This window comes from Acomys russatus, chromosome 1 (assembly GCF_903995435.1).
Source record: "Acomys russatus chromosome 1, mAcoRus1.1, whole genome shotgun sequence".
NCBI classification, from domain to species: domain Eukaryota; kingdom Metazoa; phylum Chordata; class Mammalia; order Rodentia; family Muridae; genus Acomys; species Acomys russatus.
The window spans coordinates 84,198,534-84,213,205 of NC_067137.1; the positions used below are offsets into that span (position 1 = coordinate 84,198,534).

Genomic DNA, 14,672 nt, shown 5'->3' on the forward strand with positions numbered 1-14,672 from the left:
TTTGTCTTTGCTAGGAAGGCTTCTTTAGTCATATATAAAAATATTTCTCATTAATTAAACTAACTTATTTATCAATATTAGTAATGATTAGAAATTGGCAGAATATACTTTTTTCTTGGCTAATTGCAAGAAGGCAATATACTCCGCCAATTTCTTTGGCATCATTTCAGATATTGGTCTTATTTTTATTGCAGAACTAACAAGACAGTGTTTAAAGATGTAGAAAATGAGATTTTTGTTTGCTTGTTTTTTTTCTTGAGACAGGGTTTCTCTGTGTAGCCTTGGCTGTCTTGGACTCACTTTGTAGAACAGGCTGGCCTCAAACTCACATCAGTCCACCTGCCTCTGCCTTCTGAGTGCTGGGTTTAAAGGCGGCGCCACTACACACAGCTGAAAATGGGATGTCTTAAAACTAAGCTCTGGAATGATTCTTGCTAAGTCACATAGCAAGATTTCTTTTGCAAGGCTTGTTGAATGTGAAATAAACTGTGTGAATGGAGTCTTCTGTGAAAAGACTACACCTCTTGAAGTCAGGCATCAAGTCCCAGCCATGAATGGACACCCAATAAATGCTGGAATGATTGAAGGGGTCATCTCAGATCGGCTCTTCAGGTCCCCAGTCTCTACCCTATTCCGTGGAGTGATCAGTGGTCTCCTCAAAATGGGGCTCCACTTGATTTAAATAACGAAAGCTTAGCTGGAGAGACGTGAGAAAGCCGAGAAATACGTTTCTTGTTTCATTTTTCTCCTCACAGTGGGGTTCTGAAATAGAACCTCGGCAGGTTGTAGGCCCACGGAAGACATGCACTGAGTGTTTTTGGTTGTGAAGCGATGCTTTTTCGTGGGTGCCCTCCTAGCTTAGCCGTGGTGGGAAAGAGGGAAAAATGAGAGAGGATGTTTTGAGGTCTTTTCATCCATTCTGGAAGTTTTGGTGTGATTTGTTTACGTTAGGGGCTACTGTGGCTCTCTGCTCACCCCCCACGCCCCCTCCCCCCCAGGCTTCAGCAGTAGCGCATTGGGATGTTGGCAGTCCCCCTGGTCTCTAGCAAACAGAAATTAGTTTGAAAGCAGAATGCTCTCAATGTTTCCTGTTCAGACATCCTACAGAGTGGATAGCTGTGGCGATTTGCAGTGCAAATTCAGACAAACAGGCATGGGGGGTGAGGATGGGTGGGGGTGGGGTGGGTGGTGGGTGGTGGGTTGGGGTGCTTGTGGGTGGGGCCTGGGAATGTAGCACAGTGATAGAGTGTTCTCACAGTGCAATCCCAGGACCACCACCAATAAAAAAACAAATGAAGGAATAAATGAATAAATAAGAGACTTCCAAAGACCCCACGTTTCTTTCTTTTCAAGCCCCCAAACCTGTTAAGGACAAGATCCTGTTCTATAGGAGAAGAGGAGGGAATCTCGAAAGCTACCATTGTTTAGGTTAAGAGGAAAAAAAAATCTAGGAGGCATAGAGCTGTTGTGAGATATTTACAGGGCTAACGTTAGTTTCCATTGTGAGAAGGAACATCTGATGAGGAGATGAGGATGAAAAAGAAAAGGGTTTACTTGGCAGAGCAGTAACCTCAGCTATCATAAGCATTAGACAGGAGTTTGGGGTTATGTTGTAGATGGTGTTATTTTGTCATCAGGGTTGCATACAACTATGGTCAGTTGTTCTATGGATTTTGAACAATCATGGATTTCCAGGATGGTCTTTGTCTACTGCCAAGAACAAAAAAGTTTTTTTTTTTTTTTTTTTTTTTTTTTTTAATGAGAGGTGAGAGGCACACTTACCTGCTGATATAAGCGTAGGTAGTAAGAACACAGATGGGAATACACTGATTTAGCAAAGTGGCAGAAGTAGTATCTCCTCTAGGGTCTGTGATCTCCACCCATGGGTAACTGGTTAAGGTTATAGTACTAGGCATAATTCCCTCATGTCAAGTGGGCGTTAAGTCCAATGAGATGGTCGTTGGTTGCCCTCAAGATACAAATGCCACTATTGTACCCTTGGGGATGTCTTGGGCTGTTCAGTGTTGTGGCGCATGGACAGCTGGGTAGGGCTGCTGATTTCTTTTCTCCCTTGAGACTTACATAGCACTTTTGGATTGTATGAGAGCTGGTCCTCAGGCAGGAGGCTTCCAGGTCAGTTCCAGTTTGATTCCTTTATTTATTTATTTATTTATTTATTTTTTCAAGATAGGGCTTCACTGTGTAGCCCTGGATGTCCTGGAACTCGCTCTGTAGACCAGGCTGACCTCAAACTCACAGAGATCCGCTGCCTCTGCTGGGATTAAAGATGTGCACCACCACCACCACTACCTGGCAGTTCTTCTTGTGTTTGAAGTGTGCGGTGTCTTCAGCAATAGGGTCCTACCTTCAAGTTCTAGGAGGCAAGCAAAAGCAACAACAATACTCTCTATTGTTTTGGGAGACTCTTCAGATTCCACAACCAGTTAGCTGAGGGGAGGTTTCCATTGGGAATAACCTTAAGAATCACTGCATGTCAAAATATATTCAAAAATCACCAACCTGTTTACATTTCCAGAACTGGTTAGCTCTCTGAATTGGCCTTTGACCTGGCAGTGTAACTGGGGCCAGTTTGAAGGTATCTTTTGGCTGAGTCAGGTGCTTGTGTTCAAGGTTGGGAACCAAGGAACCTCTCTTAAGTAGATCCCACCATAGCTGTGTTTGAAGATCAGCACATGAGTATGCCAAGTGGAGCCAGACCTCCGGCTTCCCAGCTGCACCGGCCAGACCCAGTGTATAATCTTCCCTTGATGCACAGTGATAATCACCAAGTGGGATGCCTGGTGCAGATGGCCTTCCAGGCCTCGGTGCACGGCCCCTCTGGGTACACATGATGTGCAGTAGAGCGATGTGGGCATGTAAGTGGGTGGAAATTTTCTAACGTGTCACAATAATAACAATGCTGAAACCTATTGCTGCTCAGCTTCCCCTGGAGCTGCAGCCCACGCAGCAGCCTACTTGGTTCACAGTCCCAGTGAATGCTAGACAATTAGCAACGGATAATGAAAAATGCCATGGGAACCAGTGGGAAAATAATAGCTTACTCCAAGGATGTAATGAAATGAAATTAGCACAGACAGTAAAACAGACAATTTATGGTGTCTTCTTTTTTTTTTTTCCTCCCCTTTTTTGTAATTAAAAAGAACCAGCAAATAGTTAGAGTAGAGAAATCAGAGAATTGATTAGATTCCCCCATCTGCTTTGGAAGAAGCTTTTCTTTTTTCCACCCGGAAACCCACCCAGAGGCACTTCCTCTTTGCTCTCTTCTTTGTACTTCTGCTGAGGTACAATAGTCTGAAAAAGTCCTTTCTTTTTTATTTGAAAACCATGCACCTTTGTTTCCATTGTTACCTAAGCGGTTGTTGGGTGGTGTGGCCTTAGGAAGGGACATGAACCCCAGACACTTGGTTTTAGTGTGAGGGCTGCACAGCTTTGCTCTTGGCTGATGTTCTCAGCTATCAAATTCTCGGCAACGAGGTGAACTTGTCTCTGTGCACAGGTAACTTTCTGGAACAAAAAGAAAAGTGCTGTACATGAAATTAGAAGTTGAAAGGCCTTTATGTCTGCCGTGTTGAGGTCTCTCATTCTTTGCTTCACAATGGCATTGAACATTTAAACCCTATGTGTGTGTGTGTGTTTGTTTTTTTTTTTTTTTGTGAGTGGGTAAAATTCAAAAAAATTAAGTATCTCATAATAATCATTAAAGTATTTAATTGCTCTAAGATACAGGATTTTTTTTTTCTTTTCCCAAAAGGGAATGGATTTGTGACAAGCAAATCTGTTAAAGTTTCAGTCTCCTTGTGTGGGTAGGTTTTCTGTGAGTTGAAAAATAAAGAAGTCACAAACAAATCAAAATTATATTCACTCCAAATGTTCTCCAAATGCATTTGTTTTGGAGTGTCTAAGCAACTTGGCTATCATTCTCCTAAGATATTTTACCCATCTAAAGTAGACTTCTTTCTGAATCTCTCTAATTTACCAAAACTTATTTATTTGCTTGAAAATTAAATTGTCCCAACTGATTTTTTAAAAGCCCTATTCCAACCAATATAAATACCCACAACTGGACAGTGTGCAGAGAGTGAGAGGCCTTGGAGCACTCTGTCCTAAATGGCATGTCTCCATCAATTCCTTCCCCCTGGGGCTCAGGAGACCCTACAGAAAAGGAGACAGACAGTATAAGAGCCAGTGTGGATGGAGGACACCAAAGAAGAAAGGCCTTCTAGAGAACACGGCTGTTGCACATAGGAACTCAAAGAGACTGTCGGCATGCCCAGGTCTAAGCCACATGGAGTCCCGGTGCTGATGGAGAAGTAGAGATACATTCCTATTCCTGAACCTGGAAGCTAGCCCCACTTGATAACCAGTTGCAAATGAAAAGTAGTCAACAGAGTCTCACTGGTGAAACAAACCACTCTTAAAGGCAATCCCCAGGCCCAGCAATAGATGGCCAACTCAAAACCAACTCAGTGGTATCTTGGGAAGTTTCGCTCCCAGTGCTTTTTTTTCTTTGTTGTTTGTTTGTTTTAAAGCCTAACAGGTCTTTTGCTTATATATTATGGTTTTCATTTTTTTTTGTTTTTATGAGATTTCTTTGTGTGTGAATGTGTGTCTCTGAGTCTGTATGTGTTTCTTGTGTTCTTTCTTTGACTCTCTCCCTCTCTTGTTCCTGCTTTTTTTTTTTGTCCAATTCTTGTTTGTTTATATTTTATTTTAATTTTAATTTTTATATGCCTATTTGTTTTTCAGTGAACACACACACACACACACACACAGAGAGAGAGAGAGAGAGAGAGAGAGAGAGAGAGAGAGAGAGAGAGACAGAGAGAGACAGAGAGAGAGAGAGAGAGAGAGAGAGAGACAGAGAGAGACAGAGAGAGACAGAGAGAGACAGAGAGAGACAGAGAGACAGAGACAGACAGAGGGAGGGAGGGAGAGAGAAAGACAGAGAGAGAGACAGAGAGAGAGAGGATTTAGTGTGGTGGTGGGGAGGATCTGGCAGGAGTTGGGGGAAGCAAGCTGTGGTAAGAATATATTGTATGAAAAAAATCTATTTTCAAGGGAAAAAACTCATCTCACCCACTACATACAACTGTATATGACCTGAGATTTCCACAAGATATGTGTAGCCCTGGCTGTCCTAGAAGACAGGCTGTCCTTGAACTCACAGAGTTACACCTGCCTCCGCCTCCCTAGTGCAGGGATCAAAGGCATGTGCCACCACTGGCCAGCTCACAGGATATGCTTTTATTGCACATATGTTCCCAATTTTGTCAAGCACGACAAAGGTCTCTTTGTGAAGGTTGAATTGTACAAGGCCAATATATCACTTGGCTAAATTCAGCTACAAGAATCTGACTCTGGAAATGGTGGCAGTAGCTTTAAAAACTGGCAAAATCACCTAAGCTCTTGAGCTTTTCTATCTTCTTTTCCTTCTGGGAAGATGAAGAGTGTCTGGCCCAGTGGGGAAGCATCACAGTGTCTAGGGGAGCTCAGACCACAAAGAAAGTCCCAAAGCCTCTGTTTCCCTTCATTTGTGGGGTGCATTGCTACCTGTCTGCCATTTTCAAGTGCTACTTCCAAACTAGTATCTTTGAGCACTAAAGGAAAAGAGATCAGGCTTGCTTGATAATTCTTGACTTCTAGAAGTAAGTGTGTGTGTGTGTGTGTGTGTGTGTGTAGCTAAATGAGAATTTGTATTTGGACATGTACATCAGATAGGTTAGACTACTTAATTTTCAGAAGAAGATGGACACATTTCAACACATGTATTACTATATTAAAGAGAGCACTCCATGCATCCCCCAAATGTATTCTCAAGTGTTTTGAGAGATGATTGGTTGCTAGTGACTCCATATGTTGCTATTTTTATTTTGGAACATATTAAAATCTCACTTGGGTTTCATTAAGCCATTCCTTCTCCCCTATTTTTTTGAAAGGTCTATTTTTTTTTACTTCCAAAGAGTTTGTTTGAACACGCAGTAAACTTATCCTTGTTAGCTATTGCTAGGACAAAGGGTTAGGTGGAGCCGTGTATTTCCTCACAGCTTTGGGTGGCTTTGAGTGCATATGCATGCATATACATAGAAAATATTCCACAGTTATATAAATTTTTGGAAAAATTATTGTTTACCTATAAAGGCAATTGAGTATGTATTATCTAATTACTCCCACATTTAGAACCACAGCACAATATGCTTTCAAATATCAAAGATATTGTTCTTTTATTTATTTTTTAATTGTAGAAGTATTGCATATGGAAAAGAGGGGGGGGTGATTACAGCTCTTATTTGATAAGAATTCTTTTTTTAAATTCTTCTCTCATGTATTACATCCAGACCACAGTTTTCCCTTCCTCTTCTCTTCACAGTCTCTCCCCTCCCTTCCCCTCCCCTCCCCTCCCCTCACCTCTCCTCTCCCCTACTTTTCTTTTCCTTTCAGAAAAGGACAGGCCTCCAAGGGACTTGATAAGAATTCTTAAGTGGTTTATTTAACTTTGTGTTCTCTCTCTGTGTCTCTCTGTCTCTCTCTGTTTGTTTCTGTCTCTGTCTGTGTGTCTGTGTGTCTATATGTGTGTGTGTGTGTGTGTGTGTCTGTCTGTCTGTCTCTCTCTGTCTCTAAAGTATTGCACATGCTTGCATGTGTTTGTAAGTATACTTATCCATGTGTTCACATGTGGAGGCCAGAGGTTGACTTCAGTTATCTTTCTGTAGTTTTTCCCCACTTTGTTTTCTTGTAATAGGGCCTCTCATGGAGCCTTGCCAGCAATCTGCTGGCATCTGCCTAGGGCTGGGGTCCCAGGTATGGGCAGCCACACCCAACTTTTACAAGGCTTTTGGGGATTAAACTCAGGTCTTTGTGCTTGTATAGCACATGTTTTACTCATTGGGCCATCTTTTTAGTACTCCCCCCCCCCCCCACACCTTAGTGCTACTGTACTGAGAGTGGAAAATGTGACGGTGAGCCAGGAGGCCAGGTTCCCTGCTTAGGGCCTAAAGAGCTGCATGGAAACCAGAGTCCGTAAGGTAAGGGCCTTGGTTCCAGTTGTCAGGCTTGCAACATACCCGCCAGGTGGTCAGGGAGACCAGGAGAACCCTGTTCAAATCTCTTCAATGTTTAAAAGGAACTGACTCAGGCCCATGTGTGCTCAGGACTCACTGCATGGTCTTCCTCCAGCCATGACCACACAGGACCCTGAGCTCTGGCAGGCCTGAGTTGCCCCTCGACTGCTCTGTTCAAAGCTGGTGGCAGCAGCAGGGTGAGAAACAGGCACTCCATTTCCGGGCTGGTGCTAAGTGTGGTCCAGCGTTAACTGAGGGAGGTTGGGTTCTTCCAAGCTCCTTGGATTCTTTTGGCCACAGCAAGTGTTGGATTGTAATGGGCAGTGAGGGAGTTGAGGGCAAGAAAAAATGGGAAGCCTTGAATTCCTCACCGAAGGCCAATGTCAGAGCGACTGGAGGGTTATAATCTAAGCTTCAGGCAAGGGTGGGAATGGAGGAACAGGCACAGGATGGTTTAGAAGGTACAATACTTAAGACTTATGAAAGCAAGCAGGGTTGCAGCTAAAGCACCCCAAACCTAGCAGCAGCCCCATGGGCTCCTACCTGAAGCCTTAGCATCTACTCTAAGGGCTATGCTGGAGGGCAGAGTGGAGGGAGCAGCAGGTGATTGTGAAGTGTGTCTGGTGCCCTTAACAGTCCATTAGTTTTGCCCACCGCTCCAGATGGGCACACCTTGATTCGAGGAGGCAGACCGTAGTTACACTCATCAGGAAGATGTAACACAGCACAACGTAGGTGTTTCAAATGGTCAAGAAATTAGTACCAGCACTGTCCCTCAGGATGAAGGCTGAGTAGAGCTTCTTCTCCAGTACTTTGAGGGCCAAAGGATATATCTAGAAAATGTGGAAAACGAAGAGTTAGGTTGGATGGGCAAAGGGGTGCCTGGGCCTTGGTGAGTAATTGCTATAGCACTGTCCTTTTGGCAGATGTGGCAGCTTCATGGTTTTGGTTTGTCTTTTTTGTTATTGTTGTTGTTGTTTTTAAATATTGCCACACACTGAAGTTCCTGCAGGATGCCTTTGATGCTGTGGGAATTGTGCCATGTCACCAGCACTGCCATGGCTCTTGGGTTCACCATTCCATTAGAACCAGGAATGCCACTCACGTTGACTTTTATAACAAATGTAGCAGGCGGGGTGTTTCTGGGTGCTTAGGTCCACATACTATTTTAAGGCTGCACGTTTGTTTTTCCTAAATTGTTTTTGGAAACCTAATTATCACCCCTGTATATCTTTTGAGTGTCATGTTTTCACTGTCCTCTAGAGCCCAGCTAACTTCTTTTTGGGCTTCTTCCAACAGTTAGAGATTTTGAGAGACTTTTACTCCAGAGCCTGTGGTGGCCACCATCTTGCATGGCAGTCACTTGTTTTGTTTTTGTTTTGTTTGTAGTGAGATTTCTCATGCTTCCTTGAGTAGTGATGAGAAGGTTTATACCCGAGACACTAAGATTCTAAGCTTGTTCTGTTGTCATTGTTTGGTTAGTTCTGTTTTTGTTCAATGTTTTCACTTTCTTTTTTCCAGTTCTTCTGAGTCAGATGGCTTTAGTTTGACCATGGAAGGGGATTTATAAACATCTGCTTCATAACTGCGACACAAGGGACTTCTCTCTGTCACTCTATGCTCTACCCGCTCCTTGGGCTCTTGCTTAAAAACCAACAGATGGAGGCTTCCGGTGGCTTGCCAGAGATATAGCTAACTTTGAGGAACTTTTCAGCATGAACTATGTGACCGAACTTCACAGCCATCTGATTTCCAATTTAGTAATTACTGGGGTAATTAGATGAGTTTCTCTGCAGATGGCACTTAAGTTTCATGACATATGTGTCCTTGTCATCCATAGCAGATGATATATAGAATATTTGTTCTTCGCTAGGATATGATATATATGGTGCAGGATGCCTTGAAGGCTTTTCTTTCTAAGCTTCTAACTCTGTGTAGACCCAAATGAAACATCAAATCTGCTTTGGCTTGCAGTGCAAGAGCCCTTGGCTTGCTGTGTTTGATGGTGTGTGTTAGCTGTAGCACTGACTCTTACAGTATTTAAACTCTATTTGTACTTTTAAATGTTGAATAATAAAATTACAGAATGTTCAAACATGAGGATCATCACTTATAACAAATCTTAGAAAATTAGAATGATTTCCCCCCAGATATTTCCTTCCAGTATTTCTAAAAATGGTATTTTTGGAATTTAAAGCTTATTTTTTGTATTAAAATTCATATACTATAAAATCTATACTTCAAAACCTTTAAGTTAAAATATTAGGAGGAATTTTCTACATGTGTACTGCAATGTATACACACACACACACACACACAATTTATTCCATTATAAGCAAGGACACAGTCATGGAGAATAACAGGTCTGATAGGTCAACCAAAATGGAGATGGCATCAAACTATAGTGGCCAAGGACTAATGCCTTAAAAAGGCAACTTTTATCAAGGATTAGTTTAAATTAAAAAACAAATACAGCCTAGCAGTTCACCTGTGGCACAACTGCTAAATTGTGGTATAGCCTGCTAATTTTGAATTTATTTGGTGGCACTTATATGTATATATGTTGAAGGCGACCGGGTGGAATTGGGTAATCTTTCAGAAGACTTGTCTCTGAAGGGGTTGCTTCTCCTTCTTTTAGTAGCCAGGGTATAAATCAGCTTTATCTACAAATCTAGAGTGAATTCCAGGTTGGCAAGTGTGGGTTAAATGAGACAGCAGCGCCTAGGAGCATAAATTTAAATGCTCAATCATCGGGGAGTGGCACTGTTTGAAAAGCAACGGGAGGCATGGGCTTGTTGAAGTGTGTCTGGGGGTGGCTTTGAGGTTTCAAAGGCCCACACTAGGCCTAGAGCCTCTCTGCCTGTGGGTCAGGATGTAGCTCTCAGTGCCCCCTCCAAATAAAAGGGTTTATTTTCTAAGCAATAGAACAGTGACTAAATAGCAAGGGAGAAAATAGGAATTGCTAGAAGTGAGGGCAGGAAAGAGAAGAATTGGGTACATACAGAGAGTCACTATTCTCCAAATACATTGTTTCATTGAAATGAGTTATCTTTGTGAAACTCATTGCTGCATATAATAAATATATTGCAATAGGAAATTCTGATGACCAGTGCCGATCTTTCCCTGAAAGATCATCTGCCTACCAGATGATTCAGGTTTAATCCTCAGGACATGTGGTGGAAAGAGAGAAATAATTCACACAATTGTCCTTTGACCTTCATACATACCCCTCCTTTGGCAAGTATGCACCTAATTTCACATCTGTGGCACACTCACAAAGTAAGTAAACATGTTAATAAATGTAAACATTTTAAAAATCCCTCTTGAGATCCAAGATGGCAGCCACGAGTACACACCGTATTTGAGCAGTGAGAGCAGAGCAACTGACAGGCCCCAGAACCCCAAACATTTATCTTTTCCAGGCTAGACAAGAGCCCCCAGTGCGGGAAAGGTGCTGATCCAAGCCCAGGTCCCTTCCAGGCTCCTGCTGGCCTGGCCTCAGCTTTAGGCCTTCCCATACTAGGGACGATGCAACTCCTACTCTCACTGAATGGAGACATTTTGGTTACCTTGGCTTGCAGCCCCAACCTTGGACTTCCCCATAAAGTGGATACCTTCTGGAACAGGAGCACGCAGCTCCAACCTCAGGTGCCCATGCTTACTGCCATGTGGAGGAGACTTTCCAGGTACCTAGGCCTGCGGCCCCAACTTTTGACCTTCCTGTGAAGTGAATACATTCCATGACAGGGGCATACAGTTCCAACCTCAAGTGCTCACTCTCAACCTTACATGGCTCCTGTCCCCAACCTCAGACTTTCCTGTGGAGTGGGTACGTTCTGATAAGCAGGCAGGTAGCTCCAACTTTGGGCTCCCCAACTCAGTGAGCACAGTGTCTGGGCAGTGGGACCCCTCATTAACCTTAGAGCTAGAAAACCATAGCAGGACAGCTGCTTCAGCACTTCCCTTCAAGAGGAGGGTCCTTAGGCTCCTAAGGCGCCCACGTGGTCCCTAGTATTATACATCTGAAGAGAGACGAGCCCCTACAAGTCCCTGAGAACCACCCACCAGACTAAGACTATTCCCAACAATCTGAGGAGGGCACCTACAGGAACATTAGCTTCTGCTCAGGGCTCTTTCCGTATTCCCCAAGAATTCCAGCGGGCAACATGATCTACTAGCCAATACCATAGACAACCAGATGGTTAAAGGCCCACATAAAAGCACAGTCAACAAAAACCAGAGCACTATGGCATCTTCAGAACCCAGTTATCTTATGGCAAGCAGCCCTGAAGAGCCTAAACACAACTGAAACTCAAAAAATGACATTAAATCTATGCTTATGAAAATGGAGGAAACGAATAAAGTCCTTAAAGAAATACAAGAAGGCACAGGCAAACAGTTTGAAGCCTTTAGAGAGGAAATGAATAAATCACTGATAGAATTATGGAAAATACGAACAAACAGGTGACGGAATTGAACAAATCATATAAAGAAATGGAGGAAAATGCAAACAGATGAAGGAAATCAATAAAATGGCTCAGGATCTGAAGGTGGAAATAGAAACAATGAATAAAGCACAAACTGAGGAAATCCTGGAGAAAGGAGAACTTAGGGAAGAAAACAGGAATGACATAGGTAAGCATCACCAACAGAACAGAGATGGAGGAAAGAATCTCAGGTGTGGAAGGCACAATGGAAGAAATCAATGCATCCTTCAAAGAAAATATTAAATCTAAAGAATTCCTGATACAAAACATCCAAGAAATCAAGGACACCATGAAAATATGAAATATAAGAATAATGGAAGTCTAAAAAAGAGAAGATTCCTGGCTCCAAGGCTGAGAAAATATTTTCAACAAAAATCATAGAAGAAAATTTCCCCAATCTTAAGAAAGAGTTAAGAAAGGCATAAGCATGTAAGAAGTCTACATTACACCAAATAGATTAGACCAGAAAAAAAATCCTCCTGTACATAATAATCAAAACACTAAATGTACAGAGCAAATAAAAGATATTAAAATCTGCAAGAGAAAAAAGCCAAGTAACATATAATGACAGACCTTTCAGATTTATACCTTATTTCTTAGTGGAAACCACAAAAGCCAGAAGGGCCTGGGCAGATGTCTTGCAAATCCTAACAGATGCCACAGATGTCAGTCTAGACTACTATACCCAGCAAAACTTTCAATCACCATAGGTGGAGAAAACAAGATATTTCACAACAGAACCAAATTTAAATAATATCTATGCTCAGACCCAGCACTACAGAAGATACTAGAAGGAAAACTCCCAACCGAGGAAGTTAACTATACCCCAAAGTACCACATGATATAAATAAATTCACTACAGCAAAACCCAAACCAGATAAGCACACAAACATAGTTCCACAGCCAACAACAGTCACTGGACATTAATATCTCTCAGCATCAGTGGACTCAACTCTCCAATGAAAAGACACTAATAAAATGGATGTGAAAACAGAACCCATCATTCTGCTGCATACAAGAAACATACCTCAGCCACAAAGATAGACCTTACCTGAAAGTAAAGGGTTAGAAAAAGGTTTTCCAAGTGAAGGGACCTAAGAAGCAAGCTGGAGTAGCTATTCTAATATCTAATAAAATAAACTTTCAACTAAAATTAATCAAAAGAGATGAGGAAGGACAAAGGACACCCACATTCATAAGAGAAATATTACTAAAGCTTAAATCACACATTGAACCCCACACATTAATAGTGGGAGACTTTAACACCTCACTTTCACCAATGCATATTTATGAGACAGAAACTAAATGGAGAAATAATGAAACTAACAGAGGTCATGAATCAAATGGACCTAACAGACATCCACAGAACTTTTCACCCAAACACAAAAGAATATACCTTCTTCTCAGCACCTCATGGAATCAAAATGGATGATATAGTTGGTCACAAAGCAAGCCTTAACAGATACAAGAAAATTGGAATAATCCCTTGTATTTTATCAGACCACCATGGACTAAAGCTGACCTTCAACAACAATAGAAATAACAATTAAACTTTAGTTGTTTAGGGGTTAAGATGTTTTTAGGTCTAAATAGATATATTAAGTTGATAGTGATGAGATATGATAGGTATTGATTTACATTAATAATTTTAGACTCATCAAGATAGGAAAGATGTTTTCTTCAAGGTTGCCAAACACCAATAGTCAAAACACCATGAATGTAACATATGTATATATATAATTCCTGATTGTATTGTGGTTCTTCTTGTTGTAGGTAGTTTATTGTGTATATATATATATATATATATATATATATATATATATATATATATACACACACACATATATACATATATATATATATTTATTTAATAAAAAATAAAAAACTTCAATTATCTGAAGAAAGAAATTGAAGGAAGATATCAGAAGATGGTAAGATCTCCCATGCTCATGGATCAGTAGAATTAACATAGTAAAAGCAATTTTCAGATTCAATGCAATTCCCATCACAATGCCAACACAATTCTGTACAGACCTTGAAAGAACAATTTTCGAGTTCATATGGAAAAAAAAACCCAGAGTAGCTAAGACAATCATGTACAATAAAAGATCTTCTGGAGGTGTCTCCATCCCTGATCTCACACTGTACTATAGAGCAAAAGTAATAACAATTGCTTGGTATTTGGCATAGAAACAGACTGATGGATCAATGGAATCGAATCAAAGACCCAGAAACAAACCCACAGACCTATGGACTCTTGATTATTGACAAAGAAACCAAAACCATACAATGGGAAAAAAGATAGCATCTTCAACAAATGGTGCTGGTCTAATTGGATGTCTACTTGTAGATAAATGCAAATAGAATAATATTTATCACCCTGCATAAAACCCAAGTCCAAGTGGCTTAAAGACCATCATATAAAACCAGACACACTAACTCTATTAGAAGAAAATGTGAAGAAGAGCCTTGAATTCATTGGCACAGGAGACAGCTTTCTGAGCAGAACACCAACAGCCTAGGCTCTGAAGATCAACAATTAATAAATGGAACCTCGTGAAACTGAAAATTTTCCGTAAGGCAAAGGACACTGTCAATAGAACAAAACAACAGCCTACAGACTAGAAAAAGATCTTTTCCAGCCCTACATCTGACAGAGGGCTCATATCCAAAATATATAAAGAACTCAAGACACTAAGCCCCACCATATCAAATAATCCTGTTGAAAAACGAAGTACAGAACTAAGCAGAGAATTCTCAGCAAAGGAGGATCCTGGGGAGGATGCTTAATGCTCATTCAGAAGGGCAAATAAGATAGACATTGTAAGTGCTTGAGGAAAGAGACCATGACAGGAGCCTACCATAAAGGTTCTCTGAGAGACTCTACCCAGCAAGGGATGGAAGCAGTTGCTGAGAATCACGCAGACTTGATAGGTTGGGGGTCAGATGGTAGAGGAGGAGAGCTCCCCATTCATGGGGATTAGGGGAGGGGGGAGGGGAAATAGGGAGGGCAGGTAGGATCTTGAGAAGAGGGATGGGGCTACAATCAGGATGTAAAGTGAATAAATTAAAAACAAACAACTTTCTAAAAAGAAATGAAATGGCA

At 41.5% G+C, this 14,672-nt stretch overlaps 1 protein-coding gene and 1 pseudogene across 1 annotated transcript in view; one reads left to right on the forward strand and one right to left on the reverse strand.

Annotated features, from left to right (window-relative positions):
• The window catches only part of Syt16 (synaptotagmin 16), a 241,820-nt gene that overhangs the window by 101,074 nt on the left and 126,074 nt on the right, over positions 1-14,672 (forward strand). The window lies entirely within an intron of this gene.
• LOC127190126 (ubiquitin-conjugating enzyme E2 variant 1-like) lies at positions 7,937-8,426 on the reverse strand (annotated as a pseudogene).